General features: G+C 31.6%; 1 long non-coding RNA gene across 2 annotated transcripts in view; it reads left to right on the top strand.

Annotated features, from left to right (window-relative positions):
• Positions 1 to 1,411: 1,411 nt before the first annotated feature.
• The window catches only part of LOC111620223, a 13,309-nt gene continuing 6,567 nt past the window's right edge, over positions 1,412 to 8,153 (top strand). Inside the window, exons 1-2 of one of the 2 annotated variants that reach the window (XR_002755882.1) lie at positions 1,412 to 1,448; positions 3,800 to 3,907. This is a non-coding gene — a long non-coding RNA (uncharacterized LOC111620223). Of the gene's footprint in view, positions 1,449 to 2,703; positions 3,508 to 3,799; positions 3,908 to 8,153 lie in introns of those variants that run through there. The other variant, XR_002755883.1, reaches the window with a different exon arrangement.

Raw genomic sequence — 8,153 nt, forward strand, 5'->3', positions numbered from 1 at the left:
GACCAAGGCCACTTGATCGCTTCGCTAGTAGCGAAGCGATCAAGTGGCCTTGGTCATAGTAACACGAGTGAGTTCGATGACGTCAGTTCGAGTACAACACGAAAAACTCGAGACTAAGGGCCCTGACCACCTTTTGGCATCCCTCTTGGCAGATCGTCCACGTGTTCTCTTGCCTTTTCTCGTCAGTTCTACAATCCTTAACTAGAGTGTCGTTAAAACCGAAAACGGCCGGCGACGGGTAGGTTTCCCTCGGACGTGACATTTTACTTAGAACACCGAGGATTAGAAAACAATATTTTAATAAATAAATCAAGAGTTGTGGATTTGAGTCCCATTCTGGAAAATTATTTGCTTGGACAATATTCTTTGGGATAGACAACGGACAATATCCTTTCAGAATATTCTAAATTTAACATTAATTTAATTCTAATGTTTAAATTTATTAGGAGAACAGCTAAACCACCTATCTCTAGCCAAACTGATTTCTTACTTAATTAGTTATTAGGCTCAACATAGCCCAATAGGTAATCTGACAGATCATTTGGTAATAGAAATGTGCTGGGTTGTTGTTTATTATGTAAATTACACAATCAATCCGCAAGAAGGAAGTGCAGCTACCCATTCTTTCACAGTTAAAAAAATATTGTGGCAATATAAATTAAAACTTTCAGTTGTAGAAATATGTTGTAAATTCCCGATCTTACGATGGTGGAAGCAATTGTTTCCAATCAAACCCCAACCACTCGTAATGTAATCTGAGTAAATTTTCTGTTTAGCGAAGTTTTACATTTAACAAATATTCTGCCAAATCCGAGAGAAAAGAATTTGTTAAAAATAATCTTTCCTTTAAAAAATGCAATTAAAATACTCGAAATATTACATCTATGACGTAAAACTCGTTGACGTAACGCGTGACGCATTGCAACGACAAATTCGAATTCGTTCCATTTCGTATTGTTGCCGACGCCATCTTGGAAATTTATGCTTTCCGGAAATTGCGAGTTCTTTTTCCCTCCATTTTAACATTTTTCGTACAAATTTTAATAATGAAAACTCGCGTAACGTAGGTAACTTAATATTTTTCGATTTATATCAAAATTAAATAATTTAAATTAGATATGCTTTAAACATAGATTAGTGGCCTGTAACATGTAAGGTTACGGAATGCGTGTTTATAATTTTATTTCTTATTACAAATATCTTAGCGATATTTTACAAATAAAAAGGACTATTTTAGCATTTTAAAGAAAACATTTGCAATTAGTTAATATTATGACGTAACGCGTGACGCTTTTATCGCACGTTCCACCGATTCGAATTCGTTCAATTTCGTATTGCCGACGCCATCTTGAAATAGAAAGTTTTCTGGAAATTGTGAGTTATTTTTCCCTCCATTTCGAGATTTATCATAAATGTTTCATTGCACAAACCCGAATAACGCAGGCAATGTAACGTTTTTTTTATTTATAAGCGAACAAAATTGAATAATTGTCGATAGAATATTAAATGTAAAAGTCTTAAATTTATACTTAAAATGTTTAAGGTTGTTTTTACTTAGCATCGAATTAAATTATCAGATNCGTTCCACCGATTCGAATTCGTTCGATTTCGTATTGCCGACGCCATCTTGAAATAGAAAGTTTTCTGGAAATTGCGAGTTATTTTTCCCTCCATTCCGAGAATTTTCGTAAATGTTTAATTACATAAACCCGAATAACACAGGCAATGTTAAGACTTTTTTATTTATAAGCGATCAAAATTGAATAATTGTCGATAGAATATTAAATGTAAAAGTCTTAAATTTTTACTTAAAATGTTTAAGGTTGTTTCCACTTAGCATCGAATTAAATTATCAGATTATAAATGATATTCGCTTGCATATTGTCTTATATTCTTTTGAATGAAACGATAAANCCTGCTTAGGGCTGCACTCCCAAACAACCCGACTCTTGAGAGGTCGAATCCCGAAGCGACCGCGGCAGCTAAGGGAGAGTTCAAGAGTACGTGAAACCGCTTTGTCAACTAAATAAAGATGAGAAAACCCGCCAAGTGTCTTAATTTATAGCACTTTATTGTGTTAGAAGCATAAACAAATTGTAAAGCACGGTTTCATATCATCAAAATCTAAACGTTGTGTTACTAATTCTATGCAATCAGTTGTCCTATTATTCAGTTTTTCACGCAGAATTTTCACGTTCCTATTATCCGTATGAATATAATATAAGCTATACTCCAGACGTTAACTTAGATAAATGAATAATATATAATGTATATTCAACAGTAATGATCCAAGGACCGTGGTTTGTGATTATTTACATTCGCAAATTAGTTATGCTATAATGAATTTTGTTCGATGTATTAGATGTACTGATTATTCAACACATATCCACCATATTTAGTTGTGGATTTGAGTCCCATTCTGGACAATTATTTTCTTACGGAATATTCTAAATTTAACATTAATTTAATTTTAATTTTTAAATTTATTAGGAGAGCAGCTAAAGCACGTACCTCTAGCCAAACTGACTTGTTATGTAATTAGTTATTAGGCTCAACATATCCCAATAGATAATCTGACAGATCATTTGGTAATAGGAATGTGTTGGGTTGTTGTTTATTATGTAAATTACACAAATCTATTTGCAAGAAGGAAGTGCAGCTACCCATTTTTTCACAGTTAAGAAAATATTGTGACAATATAAATTAAAACTTTCAGTTGTATGAAATATGTTGTAAATTCCCGATCTTACAATGGTGGAAGCAATTGTTTCCAATCAAACCCCAACCACTTGTAATGTAATCTGAGTAAATTTTCTTTTTAGCGAAGTTTTACATTTAACAAATATTCTGCCAAATCCGAGAGAAAAGAATTTGTTAAAAATAAACTTTCCTTTAAAAAATGCAATTAAAATACTCGAAATATTACATCTATGACGTAAAACTCGTGACGTAACGCGTGACGCATTGCAACGACAAATTCGAATTCGTTCCATTTCGTATTGTTGCCGACGCCATCTTGGAAATTTATGCTTTCCGGAAATTGCGAGTTCTTTTTCCCTCCATTTTAACATTTTTCGTACAAATTTTAATAATGAAAACTCGCGTAACGTAGGTAACTTAATATTTTTCGATTTATATCAAAATTAAATAATTTAAATTAGATACGCTTTAAACCTAGATTTGCGGCCTGTAACCTGTAAGGTTACGGAATGCGTTTTTATAATTTTATTTATTATTACAAATATCTTAGCGATATTTTACAAAAAAAGAGGACTATTTTAGCATTTTAAAGAAAACATTTGCAATTAGTTAATATTCTGACGTAGAACTTATGACGTAACGTGTGACGCATTTATCGCACGTTCCACCGATTCGAATTCGTTCGATTTCGTATTGCCGACGCCATCTTGAAATAGAAAGTTTTCTGGAAATTGCGAGTTATTTTTCCCTCCATTTCGAGATTTTTCGTAAATGTTTAATTACATAAACCCGAATAACGCAGGCAATGTAACTTTTTTTATTTATAAGCGATCAAAATTGAATAATTGTCGATAGAATATTAAATGTAAAAGTCTTAAATTTATACTTAAAATGTTTAAGGTTGTTTTTACTTAGCATCGAATTAAATTATCAGATTATAAATGATATTCGCTTGCATATTGTCTTATATTCTTTTGAATGAAACAATAAATGTCCTGTATTAAAAAATTATTTTAATAGACTATTAAATTAATTAATTAGCTAATGAATCATCTGGATCTTTTCTATTCTTAATATTTAAATTCTTAAATTATTTTAGGAAGAAGTATCATTCTCAGATTTTATAATCCACTTTCTAAAGAGACATGGAATCATTTTAAAAACTTCTTGTGCTCAAAAAATTAACATGAAGCAAAACAAAGGAAAAGTAAGACTTTTTTATTTTCATTCTAATTCTGTACATTGATGCAGTAGAAAATAGTATATAAAAGTTTAGAATCCTCATTGATGAATATAAGAATTTATTGTAGTAGAATGATGTTTGGATAATAATTTTATTCATTTACGCCATTCAGAATAATATGAATTACAATTTTACCTAGAAAAATTAATCTATTGTTTAAAAAAACAGAACTTTACAACTTATGTATTAGTTATTTCAATGATACAGATAAATTTTTAAAAAACATGTTTAACACACTGCAAAAACAATCCATTGAAACTTCACACCAATGCTCTGGGTTAGTTAGGTACCATTGGCAAAACTCCAAATTATCTAAAATTATTAGGTAGTCCTCTCAACTGTCGACAGTTATATTTCTGTCTCTATACTAACTGTTTCTATACTTTCCTGCTGACAACACATACATCTCTCGCTGTGTGATGGGCTGGTGTAGCTTGCCTGCCTTGTTGGTTGTACCCAGAGAAGATAATGTCCACTTCTTTGTGGGGTTAATGTTGACCAATGTAATCTGCTCCATCATACTATCTGTCCATTTGTTTATCACCTCTTGAAGAGTGAATTCCATCACCTCTACAAGTGTGGCAGGGTTATGTGACAAAATAAAGAGACGGGTCTGGAGGATCGAACCCTCCTGAAGGAAGGGATATCTAAAAGTTGAGAGTGATTCAGACTCAGGGTCTGTGGTCTCCCACCAAACACAAAATGAAATGAACACCAAACCTTGCACCACAAAGATTTCTTTAAACTCTCTGTGCACCAGAAGGAATAATTTCAAGTCTTTTAAACAGGTCTCTGACAACTTAACTTTATAAAGATGATCATTTCCTGATAACTCCACTAGCACTCTTTGATACTTTCTCTAACAATTGAAGGAAATATTGTGCAGAAGGTTAATGCTGACCCCAAGAATAGCAGTAATGGGGCAATGTATACTCTACCAGTGCCAGTAGTACTTTCTGTAGTTGACTTTTGTTAATCAATTTTTCAGATAATCAACTCTACTGTATAGTGAAAAAATTTTGAATTCCTAGTTTGTTGCCCATATGACTAATGCTTTAAGAATTCTTGGCCTAAGAAAGTTCATTGTAAGAAAACTTTCATTAATCTAAAATAGTTTTCTGCACCTTATGCTGAAATTCCCTGGTTTAGAAAAAAAATTGATGGAATCGGAGAATTGAATGACAGGAGTTGGGAAGTGTCGAGGATGTCCACCCAAAAGAAACTGTCTGAAAGACCTGTGAAATCAAGGAACTGACTTTAGAGGTTTTTTGAATGGGTTGATCAGATAGTTGGTTACATACTACATATTCAGAATGTTCTGGAAAGATCCCATAAAACAAACACTGAAAGACCTATAAATAGTTTTGTGATCAATACTAAGCAACTGCCAAACAGGAAGATAAGAGAAATGATGCTGGGAAGTTACATGAAGGAAGAGGTAAACAGAGAGTCTCAGTTCAATGCATCCTTACCATACTGTAGTTATGGTTCTTCAGTAATTTAAAGTAAATAATGTCATTAGACAAAAACACTGAAGGGAAAAAACATCATGGTGGAGGTGTCTCCTAGTTTGGAAGTGTCTCCTAGTCTGTCAATGATTTTAAAAGTTTATTCCAAGATTGAAAGGAAATTCAAAATCCTTAATGAGATCCTTAATTATTGATTGCTGGAGTGTGAGCATTTGTCAAACTATCAATCCATAAATGATGGAATAAAAGTGGCACCTGACCTGGATGAGAAAGGAAATTCAGCAGAATCAGGGATTCAGGCAGTACGGATGTTGCTGTGAAGACTGGCATTCATTGAAGCATTCACTTTGTCGGAGTAAACAAGAATTTGTTTGTTTTGTTACTCTCTAACAAAAATAAGTTCTAAATGATTGAGATAGAGTATATTGAGATTGAGAGTAGCTAATATGCAAATAAGTAATATTTCTTTTAGCTAAATTTGGGACATTGATTAAACTCAGTTTACAGCTAAAAATTACAAAATGCAATCATATAAGAGCGTAAATTTTCAAACAGTTTATTAAAGACTTTAATAATGCAATAATACAAACTATACCAGTCAAGACAAAAAAGTCATATCACACAATCAGTTAATTCCAAAATATTTTTATTATAGAGTTATTCTTTGCATAAATTCTGAGAGGGATATAATGTATTTACCTACTTTTAATTATCTTTTGTAATTACTGTTTATGTATTATTATTGATATAATGTTAATGATTATAATTATAAAGTCTGTGTGGGTTCACACACACACATACATAGCTTTGGTGTTGTATTTATTGGATTTAGATTTTTTGAACCTTAAAATTAGATAGTGTAATGGCAAATTCTGCTAATACTCCTAAACTTTTTGCATTCACAAAGATCCATAAATCAGGCAACACTATATGAACTGTAATGCCATGCTGCATACTTGCCTTTTACAAAATGCTATTCGTAATCTATTTAAAGATTATTTAAAAACCTATAGATTATCTATCAGTAAAACAGAGCAAATAATTGATGATTTGTTGTAGTCAACTTATAGGAGATGTCTATATTACAGTCTTAGACTTTATACTGTACCTGTGTCACCTTAACACAAATTACAACAAATTTTTGCCCTCTTAGACATTTATTACATAAAAGCAATAAGCAAATTCTTGGATTTTATCTTGGATTTAAGCACATATTTCATGCTATTCCTCTTTCTTTCACTATGAATTACAAGACATATGTTCAAAAGAGAGGGGCACCTGTGGATAGTCTCTTTTTTACCTGGGGTCCTTTGTCAGATATAATATTATTGTAAAAATGATTTTATCAACTCTACCATTAATGCTTATGTGCAAAAGATATGTGGAAGATATCTTTATTATATGGAAAACAAAACCAGATATAAATGGCTTCATACAACAAATGAATGACAATCCTTATGGACTGTATTAAATTAGACCATGCCAGTAACTAAATGGTACATTTTTTTTAACTTAAAATCAACAATAAATATGAAAATATTCACCCAAATTTATATTACAAACCATCACACCCACCATTATTTATATCTGCAAGCTCCAATAACCCCTGATGTATACAAAATAGCTGCTTTTAGAGCCCTGACAGAAAGACCATTTACCCATTGTACAGATTTTACTGAAATGGCAAATGACTATAACAGTTTGAATATATTACTATAAAACAGGTTACTATAGAAACCTTATCCAGAATTTGGCTCAAACCTACTCTGGTGGTAATGTTCAAAGCTCATATGCTAACAATGGGATAAGAGATAAAACTATTAGAACCCAAACAATATACTCTGTATCTGACTTTATTACATGTAGACCTATTCTGGCCAAAAATATATATACAAATTATAGTCTTACTTCATTTTTATGCCTTAATTATACTGAAGTGTTTATTGAATAGTTATCAGTTAATGTACTGAACATCACTTCATTATTTGATTTGACTATTTCCATTCTAGGATTTTACAACTATTTTTAAATATCTAATATTATAATATACACAGCAATATATCCAATGAAAAGCACTCATGCAAAAAAACAAATTATCAAGGTATAACAGCATACATGATAACATGAGCAACCCAGGATATTTTCAATTAAAAATTGAATTTTGACTATTTACAAAAAATTTTTAACTTTGTGTGTGTTTCGTTATAATTTATCACGTGTTCTGTGGAAGTTCATCCAAGCCAATATACTGTTACTTCTGTGGTGTGTTAAAAAAGGATGAAAGATAGACTCGAAAAATTAAAAAATTTTTTGTAAATAGTCAAAATTCAATTTTTAATTGAAAATATCCTGGGTTGCTCATGTTATCATGTATGCTGTTATGCAAATGAACTTTATGATTACCCAAAATCACCACCAGGAGGCCTGAACCAGTTATATATTGTGCTAAAGAACATGGTAGTTATGGTCAGAAATGGTAACCATTGTTTTAATGTTAAAAAACGCCGAATCCTCAAATAAAAGGTCGGCGTTTCGATCGTTTTTAACTTTGTGTGTGTTTCGTTATAATTTATCACGTGTTCTGTGGAAGTTCATCCAAGCCAATATACTGTTACTTCTGTGGTGTGTTAAAAGGATGAAAGATAGACTCGAAAAATTAAAAAATTTTTTGTAAATAGTCAAAATTCAATTTTTAATTGAAAATATCCTGGGTTGCTCATGTTATCATGTATGCTGTTATG

This window comes from Centruroides sculpturatus, unplaced genomic scaffold, assembly GCF_000671375.1.
Source record: "Centruroides sculpturatus isolate CEXI.00-Female unplaced genomic scaffold, Cexi_2.0 scaffold231, whole genome shotgun sequence".
Lineage (NCBI taxonomy): Eukaryota > Metazoa > Arthropoda > Arachnida > Scorpiones > Buthidae > Centruroides > Centruroides sculpturatus.